The 25,683-nt window shown below is 45.5% G+C and overlaps 1 long non-coding RNA gene across 1 annotated transcript; it reads left to right on the top strand.

The window, feature by feature from the left end:
• The first annotated feature begins 11,029 nt into the window (after positions 1–11,029).
• On the top strand, positions 11,030–24,271 carry LOC309350887. The gene is made up of 5 exons (XR_014160561.1): positions 11,030–11,138; positions 12,670–12,776; positions 19,315–19,401; positions 19,714–19,785; positions 24,078–24,271. It is a non-coding gene; the product is annotated as an uncharacterized lncRNA (long non-coding RNA).
• Positions 24,272–25,683: the final 1,412 nt, after the last annotated feature.

Genomic DNA, 25,683 nt, shown 5'->3' with positions numbered 1-25,683 from the left:
AAATGCAAATTTTGAACGCCGTGTTTTGATTCACATATCAATCTAGAAAACGCAAATTAGGCAAGTTTGTCTTTCAATGCAAACTGGATGAAACATCTCCCACAACCTTAATCTCCAGCAAGAGCGGCTATTCTGAGAATCTCGACCTGCTATCCATCCATCCATCCAGGCCTTAGTAAAGTTCTCAGTGGCTCAGTGCCCCAGCAGTGCCTCACAGTGCCAACACATGTCTTGAGAATCCCGCATTGTGTGGCTAGATTGTTGAGCTGCCATTTTGAGGTCTCATGCTTCTCTGGAGTAACTGTGTCAAGGGCCATTGGGCAGATTTGGAATGGTGGTTCACAGCTACCTACAATGGGGTGCCAGATAAACTAATAGGAGGCCCACCAGGACCTGCTATCAAAGGTGGATCTAAGGGAGCATGACCAATTAGGTCACACCAGGCACTGAGCTTCTGGGGCACCACAGCAGGCACCGAAACTATGAAGTCCAATGGAAGGCAAGAGGTGGGGGGCACCACTGAAATTTGAGATGTCAAGTCCACCACCAATCTGAAGTCCCCTTCCTATCTGAAGTTAATGTATTGTCTGAAGGTACACAAAGCTGCCATCTTCCTAAAACTAAATGGGTCTTTGACTGGTCAGTGCTGGAAGGCAAATTGCCTGGGAATCCCATGGGTTCCATGATGGAATGTCAGGGAATGGTCTGAATCAGAGGATTGGGAGTTGCCTAGCTATGAGATAATGGAAAGAGAAATAGAAGGGAGGGAACAGCCAGCAGAGACATCATTAGAGAATTTGGGAGATCCTGCCTCCCCAAGAACTAGGAGGTCCATCTGTATTAGAAAACAAAGAATGCAGAGAGGAGGAAGAAGAACTTCCCTTTGGTACCCTGGATGTTGCTAGGGATGGAAGGGGAAGAATCCAGAGTAGCCAACTGCTCTCCTTGTGAAGAGATGTGGATTTTTGCTTGCAACCAGATGACTGAATAAAAAGGACTATAAAATATAAACTGCTCGTTAATTCTTGTCTGTGAAGTTACTGAAGGGAGGGGAGGACTCTCCACGCCTGACAAGGAATAAATATGGGCTATTAAATGTAAGCACATTAAATGAATGAATGAATGAATGAATGAATGAATGAATGAATGAATGCCTGGTAGTCTTTGTTGGAATCTACACACATATGAAAAACGTTTTAAAAAAGTTTTAAAATATATATTGAATTTGCCATAACTCATCATCGCCATCTAGCGTCGAATTTGTATAATGCGCTTTGCAACACACTTAAAACGTTTCATTTGGAGCTGAAGAGCTGAGTCCTTTAACTGTGCTCTCATCAACCATGAGCGTCACATTTTCACCGTGTCACAGATGCCTTACTCATTTAAGCAAAACAATCTTATTGGACTTGTTCATGCACAATAGAATCCTCCTCAGTAAAATCTTATTGAAAGATAGTTTTCATGAAGTAATTCCGAAAAGCATGTGCCTTGGTGGCCTGCCAGAATGAGTTTGGGGACCTCGCTTCTATTTCCAGTCAAGCATAAAACTGTCATCACCTTGCACTGTGGGTACTTCAAGAGGAAATATTAGTCTTTACACATGTTGCATCTTCATTGCTGGGAAACGGGAATCGCTTCAGCAGCAACAGTAAAGGGTCGGTCGTGCTTTGCTTAGCTATCAGACAAGATTATACTTTTCGATACCAGTGCAGTTCTAAGTGGAGTGTCTGGCAATATAAAATGAACAGAGATATTTGACCTCCAAAAATCTACAATGGATTTTCAGAAATACACTGTTCTACGTTTTTTGTTGTATTATGTGCAACTGTTGTAAACTGCTCTGAATTATTTTTTTATGAAGAGCAGTATATAAACATATTCTTAAATAAATGAAATATATTTGAAACGTGTTCAAGACTAGGTAAGAAAATGACTGTTCCTGAAGATCTCGTCATAAGGAGTCTCAGGCACAGTGGCCTGCAATGCCTGCTATTTGTTAAAATTCCTCACTTGTCTTCCCCTTTTAATAAAGTTGCCCTAAAATCTATAACACCTCTGAACCAGCGTAGTAAATAAAGAGAAGTTCAATACTTAACTACGTCAAACCAAATCATAAGACGCAGCACTGAAGGATATAAATGTGTGCAGTGGTCAGAAACGGGCTGGCCAAAATATTGCTGAACTACGGGAGAACAGTAGCTCCCAATTAGTTTGTGTGTGTTTTTTAAAGCTGAAATCTAACATTTCAGGGCTCACCTTAAAAACAGGACTCAAAATGGAAGTTGGTTTCTTCTTCTTTTTTTACACATCCAGCTTAAACTGTTTGCCTACAGTTTCCGTTTATTTCCTATCTTAACAAGAACCCAACATTCCTTTGCTTTCCCCTGGTTCATTTATCATTTGGGAAAGAAAGCCTTATTTAATGTATGGTTTAGGTTGAACGTTGATGTCCTACTGCCTTGACTTTACTTTTCCGTCTGTGTTGCCATGATATTCTGGATTTGTGCTTTTCTATTTAGATGCAAGTTATATTGGTTGGGGGGGGCTCTTTTCCCCCTTTTAAAAAAATGGTTATTTCCCACTTCCTGTTTAGCCAAGAGATTGACCTTGGCTTGTGACTACTCGCGAGGAGAGAGCTTAATCACAATTCTGGGTTGAGGCAACATGCTAAGTCAAACTTGGACTTAGGTAAGTATGGTTCGGATATACAGTCATACCTTGGAGGTCGAACGGAATCCATTCCGGAAGTCCGTTCGACTTCCAAAACGTTCAAAAACCAAAGCATGGCTTCTGATTGGCTTCAGGAAGCTCCTGCAACCAATCGGAAGCCACATTCGGCTTCCAAAAATAGTTCACAAACTGGAACAGTCGCTTCCAGGTTTGCGGCATTTGGGAGCCAAAACAGTCAAGAACTAAGCTGTTCAAAAACCAAGGTACGACTGTATGTGTGTATACACACACACACACACACACAGCATCTCTGTCCCCCACTGTCCCTCAGACCTTGTGGGGGGCCAGACTATTTTTTGGGGGGGGGGGGAATGAACGAATTCCTATGCCCCACAAATAACCCAGAGATGCATTTTAAATAAAAGGACACATTCTACTCACGTAAAAACACACTGATTCCCGGACCAACTGTGGGCTGAATTTAGAAGGCCATTGGGCCGGATTTGACCCCCGGGCCTTAGTTTGCCTACCCATGATATAAAGTCTGGAGAGAAGGAAAGTGGATATGAACTCCCTTCAAGAATCCTGCACATTCACACAGCACTAGTAAACTATAGTTTACTTTGTTGTGTGAAATAGACCACTGTGCACAAACAATATACATCCTTTAAATCACCACCACCCATTTTGTAATAAGTTCTCAGAGGAAGTACAGCACTATAAAGACAGGCCATTTTATATTACATCACTGGGCAAACTGGTGGGATGCAAACTAAATCTTGGGGAAACCAGTGTTCTTTGCATCAATGTGCATCTGTAATGTTTGAAATTCAGAGAGACATCAAGTGCGCTGATGAGATTAGTTACTCGTTTTTATCTTCGTTTTCAGTACTCTGATTAAATGCATTTATGATGTTCAAAGTTATTCACATTGTTTGTTCCATAAAGAGAGCAAATTGCTTTGAACATCACAAAGGCATTATAATTAGATTACTTTAAAGAAAACCTAAAAATTAATAACTAATCTTTTCCACAACCACCATGCTCTGTGGCAGGTTCTGCAGTGAGGGCCGAAATTGCACCAAAGGGCAAGATACTTGAAAATGTTGAATTGCTAGGAAAGCAAATGTTGTTTGCAAGACATCTCTGTAATAAAATATAGTTCAGTGCCCACTCCCAAATGGAATTTATCTGATTTTAAGACAAAACAGAGCGAGAAGTTCTTTAACTGTATTGCACTTGTCGTGGAAGGAATTTCTCTCTCACACACACACATATATATATATATATATGAGAACACCTGTTCATAAGTGGCTTGCTTAGCACGTCACTTAACCATAGTCAAGTTTAACTAGGGTTCAAAGGTGAAAACACAGCATACTGATACATGGGACAGAAATCCCAGGTGCTTAGATCCTACCCCTCTTCTGTTGCTGCTGTCATGCTGCTAGGAGCTAAACTGTGGACTCAGCTACATTAGTAGAGAAATGACGATTTGAATGCATTATAAAAATGCAACACCAGATGGTGCCAGAGAGCAAAAAAAATTATACACAATTTGTCATGTGGAGTTGGGGTTGCTTGTGCATAACCCGCAAACTGCTGCAAGCTGAGTTGTTTGGTTAAAACTTTCCCCCCGGATGGACAGCCTCCAGTCCATGGCTACCTCAATCGCTGGCAGAATCCATCAGTGGGCGTTTCCTGAACTTTTTCCAACATAAAAGTTCTTTGACACCAAGTCTCCGCCTAGCCTCCCTGCACGGAAGCTTTCTGCGTAGAGTGGGCGTCCCAAGCGGAGGTGCTGTGCTCTCCCCGCTGGTCTCGCTAGAACAGTCTCGGAGCCCTCCCTCCGAAGCTCCCGAAGCCTCCCCTTTCTTCCTCGCGTCACGCCTATCTCCTTCCCCAGTGGAAGCTTCCCCTCTCCCCTTGCTGGTTTCTTCTCCAGTGTCATTGGGGAGCCTCAACACCACCCTTGGCTCTGATGGCAGTTCCCTGACACAATTTTTCATAGGGTTTTTCTTCTTTTGTTAAAGGGTTGCCATATTTCAAAAAAACTTTTTTTAAGTCTTTGAGCTATTTTAAAGGAATTTCACCAAATCCTGGCTATGTCCAGGAAATTGCGGACATGTGGCAACCCTATTTTGATCTCGTTTCTGACTTATTTATAGTGGTTTTTCCCCCCTGTGTGTAAATCCACCCTGTGTGTTAGCTTGGTGCTACATCCAAACATGGGCTTGTGGTTTATCTCTCACTAAACAACCTCTGAGCTGTAAGCAAGGTTTGCTTTTGGCTTACCGTTCAAGAATATTACTTTTTTGGGGGTGTTGTTAATTCATAATGGAGGGGCTCAGCCTTGGCTCAGTCATAATGTGAAGCCAAAGGAATAGCACAGACATGGCGTAGGGAGCAAAGTGGCCATAGATTTTAGCCTGTGCACCAGCCTTCACTTTTAAACTCTGTTGTTGTTGTTTAGTCGTTTAGTCGTGTCCGACTCTTTGTGACCCCATGGACCAGAGCATGACAGGCACTTCTGTCTTCCACTGCCTCCCGCAGTTTGGTCAAACTTATGCTGGTAGCTTCGAGAACACTGTCCAACCATCTCATCCTCTGTCATCCCCTTCTCCTTGTGCCCTCAATCTTTCCCAACATCAGGGTCTTTTCCAGGGAGTCTTCTCTTCTCATGAAGTGAGCACTCAGGGCTGATTTCCTTCAGAATGGATAGGTTTGATCTTCTTGTAGTCCATGGGACTCTCAAGAGTCTCCTCCAGCACCATAATTCAAAAGCATCAAATCTTCGGCGATCAGCCTTGTTTATGGTCCAGCTCTCACTTCCATACATCACTACTGGGAAAACCATAGCTTTAACTATACGGGCCTTTGTTAGCAAGGTAATGTCTCTGCTTTTTAAGATGCTTTAACTGTGGTTTGCAGTGGCCCATGGGCTGCTGCACTGGCACAATGCATTTTCCACTACAGTGGAACTTAATTTGTTCCAGAGATCCGTTCTTAACCTAACACTGTTCTTAACCTGAGGTACCACTTTAGCTAATGGGGCCTCCTGCTGCCCTGCGCCTCCACCACGCGATTTCTGTTCTCATCCTGAGGTAAAGTTCTTAACCTGAGGTACTACTTCTGGGTTAGTGGAGTCTGTAAACCGAAGTGTTTGTAATCCAAGGTGTTTGTAACCTGAGGTACCACTGTATAAGCAAAACAAGGCCCTGCCCTCTCCTAACCCCTGTCATCATGCCTGCCCTGCTCCCACAATGCAGCAGCAAGGGCACAGCAAAGACACTGTGGCAGTGGCAGCAGCGAAGTCCCAGTGGGGCTGGCAGCAGCACAGCGGCTTGATTGGGGAAGGGGTCAAATGTGCCCCCTTAGGCAAATGGTTGCACTCCACCTCATTGATGGGCCGTCCCTGGCTGCCTGTGTATGTGTGTGTATGTGCACGCAATATCTAGCTATCTATGCAATGGGTGAAGAGGCAGGAGAGACAGGGTGAGACCCCAGAAATGATTTGGTGAGTACAGTGGTACCTCGGGTTACATACGCTTCAGGTTACATACGCTTCAGGTTACAGACTCCGCTAACCCAGAAATAGTGCTTCAGGTTAAGAACTTTGCTTCAGGATGAGAACAGAAATCATGTTCTGGCGGCGCCGTGGAAGCAGAAGGCCCCATTAGCTAAAGTGGTGCTTCAGGTTAAGAACAGTTTCTGGTTAAGAATAGACCTCCGGAACGAATTAAGTACTTAGCCCGAGGTACCACTGTAATTATATTCTCCTTGTGATTTACTGTACCAGGGCTGCATATCCTCCAACATCCCATTGATCAAAATCAGGATGTTTGTATCTGGGTCCCAAGCTCTCATGGGAGCCAGCTGACTCAAGAGTGTGAGAAACCTGAGCATCTTTTGGTCCATTGCTCTCGTGGGCACCAGCTGAAATGAGCATCTTTTGATCCAGTGCTGACTCACAGCAGAGTGCCGAATTAAAAAAAAGGGGGGGGCATTCCAGGATCCAGTCAGAAGCTGGGGTGGCTTTTGTAATTCTGGGATGTCGTGCTCCAATCGGGACAGTTGAGAGCTATGGGGATTGCCCCAGTTTTGAGGGGTCCACCAGTATATTGCCCTCATGTGAGTGCTACATATGTTCACCCAAGTGGACATACCTATTGATGGCCACCTGGAGATGTCAGGGATTGAACCTGAAACTTTGTGCATGCAGTGTGGATATTCTACCTTTGCCCATAGCATGTAAGGTAAAGGTAAAGGGACCCCTGACCATTAGGTCCAGTCGTGGCCGACTCTGGGGTTGCAGTGCTCATCTCGCTTTATTGGCCGAGGGAGCCGACGTACAGCTTCTGGGTCACGTGGCCAGCATGACTAAGCCGCTTCTGGCGAACCAGAGCAGTGCACAGAAACACCGTTTACCTTCCCACCAGAGCGGTACCTATTTATCTACTTGCAGTATGACATGCTTTCGAACTGCTAGGTTGGCAGGAGCAGGGACCGAGCAACGGGAGCTCACCCCGTCATGGGGATTCGAACCGCTGGCCTTCTGATCGTCAAGTCCTAGGCTCTGTGGTTTAACCCACAGCGCCACCCACATCCTGCCCATAGCATGTTCTGTTCCGCATTAGATTTAGGCCTTAATGTTTAAAGATGGGTGAACATTGACAGAAGAATCAGTATAATTGGAGGGGGGATTATCCTTGCCCAAAACATGTCAGGGAAACTTTGAGGAAACTTGATTTGAAAAATAACAACACACACACACCACCCAAATCAATATTCCCATGTGATTTTAAAACAGATTACATTTCAAGTTCCTCTTGCTGCAGCAGCAGTCTTTGCTAAAATGCTTGTGGCGTTTTATAGGCAGCTGTACCAAGAGCTGACCAATACTTTAAGGCCTATAAAAATGCCCAAGAATTTGCCAAGAGGGGGTGAGAAAGAATATTATTTACTACCTTAATGCAGCATAAAGAGAAGACTTAAAACTACAAGATATGGTTCAAGCTAAATCTCAGAAGCACATTGTAGTTCCATAAAAAATTTTTTACTAACACTCACAATTGTTAGACTTATTCCAAACAATTTCTGCAGATGATAATATTTCTCAGAGCTGACAAATGCTCCAGAATGTGAATATCTGTCAATGTAACAATTGTCATTGGTGGCCTTATCTGGAAGTTGTCTCCAGGGCTGTTGAGCCAAAGATGGGGCAGACTTCTTTTAGGTTGTTCCAGAGGGCAAGACTAGCACCAACAAGCAGAAATGGCCAGAAAGTAGGTTTTATCTCAACCCTGAAAGAAACTTCCTTATAGTAAGGTAAAAGGTAAAGGACCCCTGGACGGTTAAGTCCAGTCAAAGGTGATTATGGAATGTGGCGCTCATCTCGCTTTCAGGCCAAGGGAGCCAGCGTTTGACCACAGACAGCTTTCCAGGTCGTGTGGCCAGCATGACTAAACCGCGTCTGGTGCAATAGGACACTGTGACGGAAACCAGAGTGCACAGAAACGCCATTTACCTTTCAGCCGCAGCGGTACCTATTTACCTACTTGCAATGGTGTGCTTTTGAACTGCTAGGTTGGCAGGAGCTGGGAAAGAGAACTGTCATTGTCCAGGAGAGGTTGTAGATCTCTGATGATGCGTTGTACTGTTTTAACTTGGGAGCTGTATGTGATGACTAGAGGTGTTCTGTTATTTTCTTTTTTGGGTCTGTCTTGTAGCAAGTTCTCTCTGGGTATCAGTCTGGCTCTGTTGATCTGTTGTCTAACTTCATCTGTTGGGTATTTTAGTTCTAAAAAGGTTTGCTGTAGATCTCTTAGGTGAGAGTCTCTGTCTGTAGAATTGGAACCTCTAGAGGTTGGAGATCTACAACCTCTCCTGGACAATGACAGTTCTCTTTCTCAAGCTCTGGGAAGAAGACCTTTCATTGCCTACAGACAGCCACCCAGTCTTAAACAACTCCTAACCCACAATAATACTACAACCAGACCTAACACGGACACTGGCACCAGAGCCTGCAATAAACCCAGATGCCAACTTTGCTGCCACATACACCCGGACAACACCATTACTGGCCCCAACAACATCACACATACCATCTTGGGACTATTTAATTGCTCATCGTCTAACATTGTGTATGCCATAAAATGCCAACAGTGTCCTTCAGCTCTCTATATTGGACAAACAGGCCAGACCTTACGCCAAAGAATAAACGGACATAAATCGGACATCAGGAATCACAAGACAGAGAAACCAGTAGGAGAACACTTCAATCTCCCAGGAAATTCTATACAAGATCTCAAAGTAGCTGTTTTACTACAAAGGAATTTCAGAAATAGACTGGAAAGAGAAGCTGCTGAATTACAACCCATCACCAAACTTAAAACCGTGGAGAAACCTGGTCTGAACAAAGACCTTGGATTCTTATCTCATTATACATGACAAAGCCATTTTTCACCTTTTCACCCCTTGCTTTTTCCTGTAAGACCTATTGCAGTCGTTAAGAGTCGTCAACAGGCTCATCACAGCTATCTGCCAATCACCCATTCCCACCACCCTTCTGAGTAATACCCCTCCCCACCTTCTCACTATATAGAAGGGTCTGGAAACTTCTGTTTCAGTGTATCTGAAGAAGTGTGCATGCACACGAAAGCTCATACCAAGAACTGACTTAGTTGGTCTTTAAGGTGCTACTGGAAGGAATTTGTTTTGTTTTGACAATATCTTTTTTCTGTTTTGTTTTCTGCATGGGAACTGTTTCTTGTTTCTTTTTCTGTGTGTCTTATCTTACTTTGTGCACTTGTAGTTTTGTACTTTTTATTTTTCAGTAAGGAATATACAATAAAATAACAATGGGTTAACATGGAATCATTAGGAATGGACAATTGTGACCCTCCATAGTTTGTAGGACTCCCAACTCTCACCAGCCCCGGCTAGTTCAGCCAGTGAGGAAAGACGATGGGAGTTGTAGCCAAAAAAATCTGAAGGGCTATAGATTTCTCCAGCCCTGGCCCACACAGTGTCTTTGCTGCAAAGGTAGCTGTACTGAAGTAGATGCTATGCTGGTTGAAAGGGGTGCCTTGCAGCTCTGTGCTCCATGGTACATTGGTCTGATACGGAGTATGGATGAGGAGCTCTTTCTAACTTGTACACTGGAAGGAGGAAAGAATCAGGGAGAGCCGTATATGCCTGTTGGGTGGGCTCATAGAAAACTAAGAACTGTGAAATGCTGTCAGGATGATGCATTGGTTAGAATGTTGCATATGGTTGTGGAAAATCCAAGCTCAGTTCCTCACTCAGGTGTGAAGCTTCGTGAAATTTACTCTCTTAGCCTAGTGTGTATTGAAGTGGGGAGAATAAAATGTTGATCTGGGTTCCTTGGAAGATAAAAATGCAAATTTCTGAGTGCTGAGTTCTTTGCAGATGCCCGTGGTGATGATGATGATGATGATGATGTCGACGACGATGACCATGCATCTAACCTGCTCTTCGGTTCAAATAAATTCTCCAAGCAGCTAACCAAAGAAACAGAAATCCAATATGCAATATTAAAGCTGAAAATTAATACAATAATTAATAGCAGCACTCATTAGCAGCAGCAGTAAAATGTGTATTACATTTATTTATAAATCGATACAGGTATCCCTGAAGAAGGCTGCAGCTTGAAATGGACTCACTTTACATGGTGGAAGTTGCATTGCTTTGTTCCTTCTTACACTGGTAGGTTTGTTTCATCTCCTGCCTTGCTTATCTTGTTGGGAAATGCACCATTTAAGCTTCTCCAGTTTTCCGTCCTTTGGCTTCCCTCGGCACCCCTCAGATCTTTTGCCCAAGTAAGATTCCCCAAATTTGTTTCAAGTGAAAACAGCTTATTAAAGTGTGTGTGCATTTTCTTATTCTTCTCCTTAGCTCAATTTATGTTTTAATGACTGGGGCTACAAATTAGAAGAAGCCTGCTGGAGAGATACCAATGTTCCACATCAGAAGAGGACAAATTTAGAAATATGAGAAACCGGCAGAACCAAAACTGACTGTTCCATCTATCCCTATTCAAATGGAGACCATAGCTTAGTGATAAAGTACATGGTTTTCATGCAGAAGGTCCCATGTTCAGTTCCTGGTCAGTGGCATAGAATGGGGCAGTTGCCCTGGGTACAAAATTCTTAGGGGGTGCAAAAATTTAGCACCAGTTACTGCCTCAATACAGCTGCATACTTCTGTTGCTAGGCTTCATTGAAAATGACTTCTCCATGTGAAGCAGGAAGTGACCTCTCCAGACAATGGAACAGAACAACTCTTTTCTTATCTCTGTGGTTGCAATATCCTGGGTGATGCGGACACCATTGGGCAGTTGGATGTGCTTGCATATTCTGCCTGTTTCCCTCCCTTCTACCCCTCCTCCATGTGGCCGCAGGCACTGGCAACCCATGCTATGCCACTGCTCCTGGCATCTCCATGTAAGTCTCAGAAGACTCTGTCTGAAATCTTGGAGAGCTGCTGGCAGTCAGAGTCATAACTGTCAGCCGTCCCTTATTTGGCGGGAAACTCCCTTATCCCTGCGCCGTGTCCCTCTGCTGTCGCTTATTGATGATGTCCCTTAAATTCCCCGGGTTTCAAAGGAAGCAGCTCCTCTCCCTCCCTCCCTCTTTGCCGGCCAGGAAGGAGGGAGGCTCCAACTGTGTTGCTTGGCTGCATTGCCCATCCAATAAGGAGTCTAAGAACGACTGGGGGGTGGAGCTTGCATGCCTTGTGCCGATCAAATTAGCTGCATTGCCTGGGGACTTGCCTTTGCTCAGCGCTTCCCAGCAGAGAGATGACGGTGGTTTTCCTTGAGGCTTGAGGCTTCGTTTGGCTGATGGCTGGGCTTTCTACCTTTGGCTCGGAGGGGTTCAGAAGTTGAACATACCTGTGCTGAGTGCTCAGATCGGAATCGGATGGATACATCATCGACAGCCCACTCAGCCTTGCCGGGGAAAAGGTCTGTCTGGAGCGGGGGCACATGGTGGGGGAAAAAGAAAGGAGCTGGTTGAGTACAATGGCGGGCAGTGATCTCGTGGGAGGGGGGGCTTTTGGATTTGTTTTGGAGGCTCCTTCAATTGACTGTTATGGGGGAATGGAAAGGAGCTGGTTGACTAAAATCCCTTATTTTCGCTGCTGATCCCTTATTTTCGAGGCTGCTGGTCCCTTATTTTCAAATCTGTAAGTTGACAGCTATGGTCAGAATGGACAATACTGAGCTAGGTGGTCCAGTCTTCTGAGGTTATAATGTAGCTTCCTAGATGGGACTGATGGCAAAGTTTTATGAGGAAAATTTATCCAGCTGTTAAAGAACTCAGGGATGCCTACAGCTTCTGTCTCCCGGCAAAATAAGATATATTCAGAAGATTCAGAATATCAATCTAAGTAGCAAATGTAAATTGGATAGGAACAGAACCTCAGCTCCACAGGGGAAGATTAAAACCCTGGCCAATGCAGACATCACACACAGACTGTCTGTGTTCTGCCCAGAGGGCGACATACTGTACCAATGGCTGGTGCTATTATTCTCTGTGTTAATGAGCAAGGAGCACTGATAATCTGCACAAGCTTGGGGGGAACAAACCCACTTGAAATATTTGAAGGCTTGCCACATAATGTCAACATGACGGCAAATGCATTTGGTGTATATTCAGTGATCAAAAGAGAGGCTTCCGTAAGAAAATGTCACTTGCTAGTCAAACAAATTGGAAGTGCAAAAAGAAGCCGCCTCAAAATACAGGGATTTACCTCAAATTCTGAGAGACAGGACATGCAAGCAGGGAGAACGCTCTTAAGTACCTAGCAAATCACCTGCTCTTCTAACTTCATTTCTCTGCAGAATAACTGTATCAGGTGTTCGTGTGTCCTAGGAGTTCAGAATCCTACTAATCACAGGGGCTCCGTTAGCATTTCACTCCTCCGTTGCTGGATGTGTGATTGTTATATCACATGTCAGTGTTTACTTTCTAGGCTTGGAAAGTATGAGAACAGAAGTCAGTCTTATCTCTCTTCTGCTGTACTGTACTTTTGGAAAAGAAGAGAGAGGATGCCATGATTGCTTTGTCCTGTATATAAAGGTAAAGGGACCCCTGACCATTAGGTCCAGTCGTGGCCAACTCTGGGGTTGCGGCGCTCATCTCACTTTATTGGCTGAGGAAGCCAGCGTACAGCTTCCGGGTCATGTGGCCAGCATGACTAAGCCACTTCTGGCAAACCAGAGCAGCGCACGGAAACACTGTTTACCTTCCCGCCGGAGTGGTACCTATTTATCTACTTGCACTTTGATGTGCTTTCGAACTGCTAGGTTGGCAGTAGCTGGGACCGAACAACGGGAGCTCACTCCATCGCGGAGATTCGAACCACTGACCTTCTGATCGGCAAGTCCTAGGCTCTGTGGTTTAACCCACAGCGCCACCCGCGTCCCTCGTCATGTATATATTGCTTAATAAATACTTAGAATGCACACACCAATGCTCCACTTTGTTTCTGCTATACTCTGCTGAGTGAGTGTGCCGGGACTGAAGATTTATAGACGTCCCAGGCTGCACTGCATCAGGAAGACTCCCGGAGAAGTTTGTCTCATTCTGGGGGCTGCGTGTGCCCCCCAGGTGTGTTCCAACAGGCTCAAGGGGGTTTCCAGGATGTGCTTCCTGCCCCCTCACCATTTTCTGCACCCTCCACAAGTTGGAGTGAGACCTTCTGAAGTGGTCAGCCTACTTCAGTCATGTAGGTTCTCCACACATTTCAGAACCCTGGAAACAGAAATGAACAAGAGGGTTAAAAGCTATTATTATTATTATTATTATTATTATTATTATTATTATTATTACCCTGCCCATCTGGCTGGGCTTCCCTAGCCACTCTGGGCGGCCCCCAACAGAATATTAAAAACACAATAAAACATCAAACATTAAAAACCTCCATAAACAGGGCTGCCTTCTATGTCTTCTAAAAGTCAGATAGTCATTTATTTCTTTGACATCTGATGGGAGGGTGTTCCACAGGGCGGGCACCACTACTGAGAAGGCCCTCTGCCTCATTCCCTGTAACCTCACTTTTCACAGTGAGGGAACCACCAGAAGGCTCTCAGAGCTGGACCTCAGTGTCCAAACTGAACCATGGGAGTGGAGAAGCTCCTTCAGGTATACTGGGCCGAGGCCGTTTAGGGCTTTAAATGTCATCACCAACACTTTGCATTGTGCTTGGAAACATACTGGGAGCCAGTGTAGGTCTTTCAGGACAGGTGTTATATGGTCTCGGTAGCCACTCCCAGTCACCAGTCTAGCTGCCGCATTATCCAACACAGGAAAAGTTTCCTGTGTTGAGGTAACCACCCGAGGGATGGACCATTAGGACTGCAATGGGTCAAAGGAACTCACCATAGACAGCAAAGAGGCGAGGCCCCTTTTGCTCAAGAGATAAAGCTAAGAGCTTAGAGAAGAGGGGGAAAGAGCAATGTGGGGCAGAAACTTAGAGAGCAGGGGTTATGTGACAAGAAGAAAGCAGGAGGCAGAGAAATAATGGAGACCTGTTGCAACCCAAGACTGCTCCTATGGTAGGAGCAAGACTCTCTCGGGATGTGAGCATAGCTCAGGTTGTATATGTGTCTAAATAAACCATATATCTGAAAAATGCCACAGTCTCATTTTGCCAAAAGGAAGCACAGACTTGAGTAATTGTTGCCTGAAAGAGATTAGAGATTGGGGTGGCTTGTAACAATGTTGTTGTTTAGTCGTTTAGTCGTGTCCGACTCTTTGTGACCCCATGGACCAGAGCACGCCAGGCACTCCTGTCTTCCACTGCCTCCCGCAGTTTGGTCAGACTCATGTTTGTAGCTTCAAGAACACTATCCAACCATCTCGTCCTCTGTCGTCCCCTTCTCCTTGTGCCCTCCATCTTTCCTTGTGCCCTCTTTCCTTGCCTGTCGTCCCCTTCTCCTTGTGCCCTCCATCTTTCCCAACATCAGGGTCTTTTCCAGGGAGTCTTCTCTTCTCATGAGGTGGCCAAAGTATTGGAGCCTCAGCTTCAGGATCTGTCCTTCCAGTAAGAACTCAGCGCTAATTTCCTTAAGAATGGATGGAAATTACCCTGAGTGCTCACTGGAAGGACAGATCCTGAAGCTGAGGCTCCAATACTTGTAACAATATGTTATCCAAATTATAAATGCTCGGTGGACAGTCTTGCTGGCTGAATGCTGTTTCATTAAGAAATATATGCTAATATGTTAAAAAAGAGAAATAATCCTTAATGTGTGTTTTTTTTGGGGGGGGGGGTGTTAGTATCCCTTACAATCATCTTGATTAATTCATCCCTATTCCTTAAGTAATGGCACTTTATAGAAGAGCAAAGTCTCTTGTTGTCACTACTTGCTAGTAACGAAGAGGCTGATCAACATGCTAATTACAGGGGTTCTTTTTTAACAGTCTTTTTTATTATTCTCAAATGAATAATGCACAGCAGCTGTGACATTGAACAAGGGTGCTATAATTGCAATAACCAAAGCAAGAGAGAAATTGTTTAATAGTCTCATAAAACGCACAGCCTCCTTTCAGGACAGATTTTTCTTGCCCTGCCTGTGATTTAGGAGCCGTCCACCGGCATTCGGATTCTCATTCGTGCTATTGGATTGAGCATGTGGCATCGACACAGGTTTGGAACTCGGTGGTGCCATATTCAGCAGTTAGGGCTTCCTAGCACCATCTGCCCAACATTACAGAAGCGTCCCCAAAATTGATCCTGCAGTCCTCATTCCTGTACCTGCCTGATTTGTCAAAGAATAGCATTGACTTCTGTGTTCCTTCAGCTGATGTTTTCCATCTGAGTCGCAGTAAGGCATAGGGGTGTGTGGGTGCTTTGAAATGGTCACAAAAACAGAGGAATCTCGCTTTCAAATTCAATATATGGCAGAAGTCTACTTTCATAATACATGAAAACAAGAGACAAAAGTGATATCTAAAGGGGGAAAGATTGCTTGAGAGAATAGGGGATTTGATTGTTGTTGTTTTGCTCATTGCAATGCATTCGTCCACCCGACTGCCCCAGACAAAAACACAGTGTTTTATTTGTTTTTGCTCAAAAATCCAGTTTAATAATGGGATATTTTGACACTTCTCATATACTCGGCTCTCTTTTTTATAATAATATTTTATTCTTTTTTCCATGTGGAAAGTTACATTTGTTACTCGACATTTACATTCCAATTCACCAGAACTAGTGACTTTCCACTCACCCAACAAAGATGTTTCAAACTCAGATTGCATACATTTGCATTTTAAGGTTCTTTCTTATCTGCTTTCAGCCTCTCTACATGTTTCTTAATATATTCTCTGCTATTTTCCTACACTTCAAACCCCAAAACATTAAAATGGTATCACCGCATTCAACCTTCTCCTAGGCCAAGCGTTCAGAGAAGGAGAAGGAAATGACTACTATAGTAGGATTACCAGATTTGCAGATCTGTCCATGGACAAATTCCGTTCCCGGAATGTCTCCAGATTTGCAAATCTGTCCCCAGGAAATGTGGCAGCTGCTGCCTTAGCAGTCCGGAGCCAGCCTGGTAGCACAGTTGGCTCTGGCTGGCTTCAGGAGCAGCTCGCTGCCATAGCAATCACCATTTTTCCTTGTGGGAAGTCACAACACATCATATGGGGACTTCCGGCGAGGCAAAATGGCGGGCGCCACAGCAGCGAGCAGCTCCTGAAGCCAGCCAGAGTCAACTGCGCTACCAGGCTGGCTCCGGATTGCTGACTGCTGCTGCTGCTGCCACTGCTGAAGGGGAACCGGGGACGTCCAGCAGTAAAGATCTCCTGCCCCCTTCCCCCTTTGTTTTGACTGATCAGGGGAGGCTCTGGAGTTGTGCGCAGCCAGCCGATGTCCAGTTTTTAAAAAACTCTGCACATTTATGTTTCACAGGGTGCACCTTTATACAATATGCATGTGTGCTTGGGTCCAGGGTCTTTTGCCTCACCATCCCCACTACTGACTCCATGTTGCTACTCAGCTTAAAAAAAAAAGTGTCCCCTGATTCACTGAAAAAATCTGGTAACTGTTAAGTTGTAGGTGAACATATCAGACATCACAGCGATTCTTCAAACAGCTCTGGTTTATTCACAGGCCAGAACAGAACTGAACTGAAGGGTTCAGTCAGCCTGCTTGTATAGAGCTCCAGTACAACGTAACTGTAACAATTTTCTAAAACTATCCAATCACTGAATGTCACTTTCGATCCCTTATTTGCATAACTATCTACAGTATCCTCCTGCTGGCCCAGGGTGAGAACTTCAGTACATAACAGTAACCATATACTATAGAGTACTAAGGAATTTCACCAACCTGCCCAAACCGCCCCACACAAACCCAAACACACTCACAGTATGTAAAATGGGGAATACCTTTCTGGAATGCCTTCCCAAGAGAACTCTGCTTCATACTTTTCTTATTAAGCTTTAGGTGCCAGGCTATTATTACTTGTCTGAGCTGTTAGAGAGCAGCTACTTCGTTTCCCTCCGTTAAAAACTTTTGTACAGCATGTTTTATTTGTGGTTCGATCTGATGCTTCCACAATTTCTTTGCGTCTGCAGCTGTTTTTATTTGCTGTTCTATTTTAAAGTGGTTTCCATCTCTTTTTTAATGTTCAGAAACATAGGACGCTGTCTTGTCCTGAGTCGGACTATTGATCCTTCTAGCTGAGTGGCCAATTGATCTAGCTAGCTCAGTGGTGTCTGCACTAAGTGGAAGCGTCTCTGTACGATTTCAGACAGGATACGGCTCCATCTCATGGATTGAAGTTGAATGCAAGACAAATGCTCTACCAATGAACTGTATTGCTTCCCCATTTATTGTGAGCTCCTGGGGTTTTTTCTTCTTTATAAGTAGGATTTTTTTACAACAATAAAAAGGCAGTTTTCATATATAGAATTATTATTATTATTATTATTATTATTATTATTATTTATACCCCGGGCATCTGGCTGGGTTTCCCCAGCCACTTTGTGCAGCTCCCAACAGAATATTAAAAACAGGATAAAACATCAAACATTAAAAACTTCCCTAAATAAGAGTTGCCTTCAGGTGTCTTCTAAAAGTCAGATAGTTGTTTATTTCTTTGACATCTGATGGGAGGGCGTTCCACAGGGTGAGTGCCACCACTGAGAAGGCCCTCTGCCTGGTTCCCTGTAACCTCACTTCTCACAGTGAGGGAACCACCAGAAGGCTCTCGGAGCTGGACCTCAGTGTCCGGGCTGAACAATGAGGGTGGAGCATAAATATGTCTATTCTGAGTAGGGCTTTGTTGAATTCCACCCACATTAATCAATATGCATGCCTCATGCCTTTTTCCTACATAAATGCAGGGCTTTTATTTTTTCAACCAGAGCTTACAGGAGCTCAGCTCCAGCACCTCTCAGGTGGGCACCATTGCCATTGCCATTCTAAGAGAACAAGGGAGAAGTTCGTTGTGAGCTCCAGCACCTCTTTTTCTAGAAAAAATGTGCTGTTGAAGAGGAGATTTATAATGTTGGAAGGGGACCTGAGGGCCCCAATAACCGGCAATAAATAAAGATCAAACTTCACTTGTTTGTGTGTATAATTAAGTTGCAATGGATAGAAAATAGAGATTCCTGTGAACCAGGAGTTTAGAACTGCTGTCAGCCCCAGGAGGCATGGCCCATGACCAGGAACAATGGGAGTTGTAGCTCAACAACATCTGGAGGGCTGAAGATTCCCTACAGCTGCTGTAAAGGTTAACCCTATTCAAGCTTTCATTGATGGCCTCCATAGAGAACAAGGCCAATCACCCTCCAACATTCCTGCTTTGGGTGGGGAGGTCTGAAGGGAAATTGGAAACTTGGACCCAGATCCACTCCACAACCAGGATATATGATCACAAAGAAGATTTAAAACCTTCCTGCTGGGTGGGATTCAAGGGACCGGGGGAGATGTCACAAGGACACAAATATAGCATAGTTTATATATATGTATATAAAAAGGTAAAGGGTAAAGGGACCCCTGACCATTAGGTCCAGTCGTGGCCGACTCTGGGGTTGCGGCGCTCATCTCGCTTTATTGGCCGAGGGAGCCGGTGTACAGCTTCCAGGTCATGTGGCCAGCATGACTAAGCCACTTCTGGCGAACCAGAGCAGTGCACGGAAATGCCGTTTACCTTCCCGCTGGAGCGGTACCTATTTATCTACTTGCACTTTGACATGCTTTCAAACTGCTAGGTTGGCAGGAGCAGGGACCGAGCAACGGGAGCTCACCCCATCGCGCGGATTCGAATCGCCGACCTTCTGATCTGCAAGTCCTAGGCTCTGTGGTTTAACCCCCAGCACCACCTGAATCCCATATATGTATATATATTCTAAAAATGGCAGCTGAATATAATCTCTCTCTACAAACAGCTTGTTCATATGGGAGCCATTTTGACACCTACCCTTTGGAATTTCACCCCAACTCCTATTATATATAAGACAGGCACCCTCTCTGTTGTCTTTCCAGTACCTACTGAAAGCCTTCCACTTCCAACAAGCCTTTTAAGTACAGCTCTTTCCCAGTCTGCACTTGTATTGGACGTGTTTTTAGATGTTTTCCTTCTTTTATCATTCGTGTGCCTGCCAGCCTGGGCTCCACTGGGAGGAAGAGGGCAGAATATAAATGTAAGAACGGAAGAAAGAACTATGGTTAACAGCGCAAGTCTGTTCAAAAGTAAGTTACATTGATTTCAGTGGGGCTTGCTCACAAGTAAGTGGGTACAGGATTGCAGCTTAAATTTTCCCCTTCTAAAATTAAGAAAGCATCTTTCATCTTAGCGCTGTAGCAGATCTGAAACGCTTTTATAGATGAGAATACCTGGAACATTTAATGGCAGAAATACTATTTCGCTGGCAGTCGCAGATCCATACTTGTGATGGAAAGGTTTTCACTCCTTTGTGATAACTTGCTGTCCAAAACCATAAGAACATTATTTAGGCGCATTAAATCTAAAACCTTCACACACTTGCCTCTAATGTTTCTTAGGAATGACAATGTGAACATTTTCAAGGGCACAGACCACAGGGATTATTTATATACGGTGTGGGCCAAGTTAAGGTAAGCATTGACATAATATTTATAATCTCAAAGGTTACTAAATCAGAAATACTGTAGAATTCCATTAGCAAGGCAAGCTGCATCAATGGGAGGTTGTGATTTATTCAAGTTATAAATTGCTCTAGAAATGGTTATGGTCTCCTTCAGGCTGTCCAAATACACCTGAAGATTCATTAGTTTGGCAGGGTAATTTTAGCTTATTGGGATGATTATAAGGAAGCTTTTTCACCTTGAGGACCACATTGCTCCTGGGCAAGCTTTGAGGAGCCTCATGTTAACAATGGGTGGAGCATTATCGTATGCCGTGGTCATGTGGGATGGTAAAAGCTTTCTGGGAAATGATATATAATGAAAAAAATGTTTAAAATTGTTATGTACTGAAGTTCTCACCCTGGGCCAGCAGGGGGATACTGTAGATAGTTTTCACTCAGGTCGACATATGCAAATAAGGAACTGAAAGTGATGTTCAGTGATCGGATAGTTACAGAAAGTTGTTACTGTTGCGTTGTAGTGGAGCTCTATATAAGCAGCCTGGCTGAACCCTTCAGTTCAGTTCTGTTCTGGCCTGTGAATAAACAAAAGCCATTTGAAGAATTGCTGTGTCATCTGATATGTTCACCCACAACTTAACAAAAATAACTTTCATTAAAAAAGCAGAGGCTTTTTTGTTAAGCATTATAGACACGAAACTACCAAAAGAAAAGAAAATGCTGTTTATGTAAGGTAAAGTTAAAGGACCCCTGGATGGTTAAGTCTAGTTGTCAGGGAACTGCCATGGGAGCCAGAGGGGGAGAGAGGGCTCCAGAGGGATTCCGGAGAGCATCCCGGGATGAGGAGAAGCAGCCCATCTTCTGGGGAAGGAAATCAGCATAGCACCAGTGGAGAAGGGGGGGAGATGAGGGAATCAGTGAGGTGGCTCCATGACTCCTCGCCGGAGACCAGCGGGGAGAGCACGGGTCCTCTGCTGCCCACACCCTCCCTGAGCAGAAGGCTTCCGCGCAGGGAAAGTAGGCGGAGACTAGGCGTCAAAGAGCTTCTTTGATGGAAGAAGTTCAAGAAACGCCCACTGATGGATTCTGCCAGCGATTCAGACAGCCACGGGCGAGTGGCTGTCCGGACAAAAAAGGTTCACTCAGGCAACCCAGCTAGGTGTGGTGCCAGTTTACGCACGAGCAACCCCTAGAACCATCACAGCAATCCATCAGTCACTGACGTTGCTTGCGCGTAGCCCTGGAGAGGGAGCACGATGAGCCAAACAGGGACAGCCAGAGAGACGGAGCAACAAGCTGCGGTGCGGAGTCTGGTTGAGAGGAACTGAGACTTGGAGGCACTTGTAGCTAGCCTGATGGCGTGGCTGGACGAGAGACGGGCTCAGGATGCACAGGTCAGAACCACCCCCATCGCAAGGAAGGTACCGGGGCTGGTACACAAGTTTGGTGGAAAGCCCCAAACTACAATGCTTTCCGAACTGCCATCGGAGCCAGAGGGAGAGAGAGGGCTTCAGAGGGATTCCGGAGAGCGTCCGGGATGAGGAGAAGCAGCCCATCTTCTGGGGAAGGAAATCAGCGTAGCACCAATGGAGAAGGGGGCAAATGGGGGAATCGGCGAGGCGGTCCCATGACTCCTCGCCGGGGTCCAGCGGGGAGAGCACGGGTCCTCCGCTGCCCACACCCTCCTTGCGCAGAAGGCTTCCACGCAGGGAAAGTAGATGGAGACTAGGCGTCAAAGAGCTTCTTTGATGGAAGAAGTTCAAGAAACGCCCACTGATGTATTCTGCCAGCGATTCAGACAGCCACGGGTGAGTGGTTGTCTGGACAGAAAAGGTTCACTCAGGCAACCCAGCTAGGTGTGGCACCGGTTTACGCACGAGCAACCCCTAGAACCATCACACTAGTCAAAGGTGACTATGGGGTTGTGGTACTCATCTCACTTTCAGGCCAAGGGAACCAGCGTTTGTCCATAGACAGTTTTCTGGGTCATGTGGCCAGCAGGACTAAACCACTACTGGCGCACAGAGAAAGCATGCTTTCGAACTGCTAGGTTGGCAGGAGCTGGGACGGAGCGAAGGGAGCTCACCCCGTAGTGGGGATTCGAACCGCTGACCTTCCGATTGGCAAGCCCAAATGGCTCAGTGGTTTAGACCACAGTGCCACCTGCATCCCTGCTGTTTATGTATGCAACGACAGCAAGCAAGGGTGCTTCTTGCCCAGAGATGGGAAGAAGAAGAAGGACCGACTAGAGAAGAGTGGCAGACCAAGCTGATGGAATATGCAGAAATGGCAAGACTGACGGGAAAGATCAGAAATCAGGAAGAACAAGTATTTTTAAAAGACTGGAATAACCTTCTAATGTATTTGAAAGATCACTGTAAACAGTTGAAATCACTGGCAGGAATACAATGACCCTTGTAATGTAACTTGGATTTTGGATACTATGGTTATATAGATTACAGTAAAAGATGCAGGAATAAAATTTAGAATAGGAACCCATGGAGGGAAGGAAGGAAGTCTCAAGGTTAGAAAGAACGCTTTTCTTTTTTAATATGTGAAAATGTTATGTTTTATGTAAAACTAATACAAATTTATATACTGTCAGATGGCTGTTGCAGATGCTCGAGAGTAAACAGACAGGACTCCAACCTGTCTTTTACCTGGCTTTATTTTGGTGCAAATTATTTACAGTGAAGAGCGTCAAAAGTTCATGTCTGGCTCAATCGCTAGCAGAATCCAAGAGTGGTCTTTTTTTGTATCTCCCCCAACGTAAAAGTTTTGTTATCCCCAACCATCTCCGCCCCTCTCTGCACCCCAGACTACTGTGCGGGATGGGTGATGGCAAGGGCGTGCTTCCCTCCTCTCCAGCTTGCTCAGGAGGGTTAAGGCTCCCACTAGCATCCTCTGGTCCTTGCACCTCTTCCCCACTGGAGGGGCTTTCCTCCTCCCCAGAAGAGGAACTGCTTTGCAAGATTTTCGGAGGCTCCCTGTAACACAACTGCCCTTCTATTTCTCGTCTCTGAGCCAATGACAGTTCCCTGACATATACATTTTAAAAATAATAATGGGTGGAGCGAAGTGGGTGGGGCCAGAGGCAGAAGTGGGTGGACCAATGAATGTGTCTCTTACTTTTGTGCAGTAAGCTAGATTCCAGTGTCACAAAAGCTAGAGGTTTCAACACACACACACACACTAACAATTATCTCTCATCTTCTAGGCAGGCAAGAAAGAATTCAATGACACATTCCAGCCAGGCAGTGATAGATGTACTAGGAAACTAATGTATCTTAAATTTAAGAGCCCCTCTGGGATTCGGGACCCCAGAATTGACTTTAGTTCACATTGCTTTTTTTAAAAAAAAAATGGGCCGAGTAGACCCAGTTTGAATCACATGACTCAAATTGATTAATTTTTTTGTTGCTTATTTTTCAACAATGCTAAAGAATCAGTAGCACAGATGTTGTAAAGGAAGAAGATAACAGTGGTCACCTAGACCTCATTGCTGGTTGCGAAGAGGCCCCATAACAGTTCAAGCCCTCAAAATGTAGGTCCACCACTGCAGCGAGGTAAAACCTTTGGAGGACAACATGGAGCAGGACTAGTGATGGTCCTAGTCTTTGAACCAAGATCTTCTGTTAAAGTCTACCAAACCCAAGTGTTGGCAATTACCGTATTTTTCGCTCTATAGGATGCACCGGTCCATAGGACACACTGGACCATAGGAGGGGGAGAACAGGGGAAAAAAATTATCCCCGTCTCTGCTCAGCGCCCCTTCAGCGATGCGGTAAGAGAAACGGAGCCCCTTCCATTTCTCCTCCTGCTTGGCTGAAAGGGTGCTGCGCAGAGAGGGAAAACTGTGCAGCGCCTCTCCAGCGAAGTGAAGCCTGGAGAGCAAGAGGGATCGGTGTGCACCGACCCCTCTCACTCTCCAGGCTTCAGGTGGCTATCCGCAATCCATCAGAGCGCAGCGAGAACTCCTGCTGAGCTCCGAAAGCTTGCGGATAGCTGCCCGAAGCCCCCGGAGCGCAGCGGGAGTTCTCACTGCGCTCCGGGGGCTTCAGGCGGCTTCAGCGAAAGCAACGTGAAGCCTCCAGAGGGGGGAGCTCTCCCTCTGCACTTCGGAAGCTTCACGTTGCTATCGCTGAAGCTAAGGAGCCTGCATTCGCTCCATAGGAAGCACACACATTTCCCCTTAATTTTTTGAGGGGGGAAAGTGCGTCATATAGAGCGAAAAATACGGTACCATAAATTGCTAGATACCTCAATGATCACTATCTTACCCCTTCTCTGTATCCTGCTTAGGGTGAAGACTTAGTGAATGCTGGCAAGAAATAGGGCCAACACCAATATTGTGAAGCACTTTGGCTCATGAAGCACAAACAGTCTTCTCTCTGACTATCTCCAGCCTATGGATAAAGACATTTTTATTCCAGTACCTTTGGCCTGCTAAGCATCTGCTGCTTTCAATAAGGATTATGTTTTAATCTCTGAGATCTTCATTCATTGCATTTTTAATATTCTGTTTTTAATGATTCAGTCCTATGCATGTCCATTCTGAAATAAACCCCACTGAGTTCAATGAGGTCTGCACCCTGGTGTGTATAGGATTACGCCGCCTAAATGTGTTTTTATTTTATTTTTTAATGTATTTAATTGTTAACCTGCAATCTGAATTGGAAATGTGTACCAGGAGTGGTGGGCGGCACTGTGGGTTAAACCACAGAGCCTAGGACTTGCCGATCAGAAGGTTGGCGGTTCGAAACCCCGCAACGGGGTGAGCTCCCGTTGCTCGGTCCCTGCTTCTGCCAACCTAGCAGTTCGAAACCATGTCAAAGTGCAAGTAGACAAATAGGTACCGCTCTGGCGGGAAGGTAAGCGGCATTTCTGTGCGCTGCTCTGGTTTGCCAGAAGCGGCTTAGTCGTGCTGGCCACATGACCCGGAAGCTGTACGCCGGCTCCCTCGGCCAGTAAAGCGAGATGAGCGCCGCAACCCCAGTGTCGGCCACGACTGGACCTAATGGTCAGGGGTCCCTTTACCTTTACCAGGAGTTCAGAAAGGGGGGACTCTATTTCTCTTTTCCCCTACTGACTGTTTTTCTTTGCCCAGGCAGGTGCATTATGTGACCCACGAGAGCAGCAAAATAACCAGACTGTACAACAGTGATGGGATAAAATCAGATGAAATCTTTATTGACAGCAGCAGGCGGGGCAAGGATTGGCATGGCATTGGGTCCCAGGATCAGTTCATCATTCCACAAGCCCCATGTTGATGGAATGGATCCACTGGGTTTGCATGGCTCTAGACCTGTACTACAGGAGTCGGCCAGTGTTGAACCTTGACATGGTGCAAGCCAAGCAAGCAAAATCTCACTGGGGGACCAGGGTGCAGATTCCAACCAGGAACCCATGCTTAGGTTTTGCTATGGTCAATGCTCCCCTCAGGCCCCTTATGCCCCCCCATACTTTGTTGATCCTGCCCAATGCCGTTTCCGCCCTCATACAGTGTGTTTCTGCCTAACAAAGGTAAAGGTAAAGGTAAAGGGACCCCTGACTATTAGGTCCCGTTGTGACTGACTGTGGGGTTGCGGCGCTCATCTCGCTTTATTGGCCGAGGGAGCCAGCGTACAGCTTCCAGGTTATGTGGCCAGCATGACTAAGCCGCTTCTGGTGAACCAGAGCAGTGCACGGAAACGCCGTTTACCTTCCCGCCAGAGCGGTACCTATTTATCTATTTGCACTTTGACGTTATTTCAAACTGCTAGGTTGGCAGGAGCAGGGACTGAGCAATGGGAGCTCACTCTGTCGCGGGGATTCGAACCGCCGACCTTCTGATCGGCAAGTCCTAGGCTCTGTGGTTTAACCCAAAGTGCCACCTGCGTCCCTTGCTTAACAAAGGAAAGCCATAATT

Source organism: Podarcis erhardii (genome assembly GCF_964252035.2).
Source record: "Podarcis erhardii genome assembly, chromosome: 10".
Classification (NCBI taxonomy): domain Eukaryota; kingdom Metazoa; phylum Chordata; class Lepidosauria; order Squamata; family Lacertidae; genus Podarcis; species Podarcis erhardii.
This window is presented reverse-complemented; position numbering and strand designations above follow the sequence as displayed.